Source organism: Triticum aestivum, chromosome 1D, assembly GCF_018294505.1.
Source record: "Triticum aestivum cultivar Chinese Spring chromosome 1D, IWGSC CS RefSeq v2.1, whole genome shotgun sequence".
Taxonomy (NCBI): domain Eukaryota; kingdom Viridiplantae; phylum Streptophyta; class Magnoliopsida; order Poales; family Poaceae; genus Triticum; species Triticum aestivum.
In genome coordinates, this window is record NC_057796.1 from 436,391,798 (window position 1) to 436,392,410 (window position 613).

Here is a 613-nt window from a genome sequence, read left to right on the forward strand (position 1 = left end):
GGACGAAATGGGTCGCCCCATTGGAGTTGCTCTTATGGAACGGCGGCGTCCCCTTGACCTTGGTCTCAAACCGGCCAATAGTTGCACGTGGTAGAGTAAGAGCAACTTCAATGGGACGACCCATTTCGTCCGCGCCCGTCCGTTTGGGTCGGCGCGGACAAAAAAGTCGGCCCAACGCGCCGACCCAAACGGACGCGCGTCCGCTTTTGTCCGCCTGCCGACCCATTTCCGGCCCATTTTTGAGCCTGATTTGCATCGGCGCGGACACGCGACGGACGCGCGCGCTGGCCCTCTTTCCTCACTGGGCCCGCTGGTGCCGAGGGTGAGACGTTTCTCGCGAAACCAGATCTCGGAGGAGAAGGCGCCGGAGCGGCGCTCGTGGACTCCGCGAAAATCCGAAACGCCCAGGCGGCGGATCGACATGGTGGCGCAGAGGCGGCGAGGCTAGTGAGAGGGGGCGAGACGAGTGGGCGGCGGACAGAGTGTGGAGGGAGCGCCTTCTTATAACGAGCGCCGGCCGCGGTGCGCGCGCAAACCTTTCCCGCGTGCTGGAGCGCCAAAACCAGCGCGCGCTAGACCGCTTTTCCCCGCGTGCTGGAGCGCCAAAACCAGG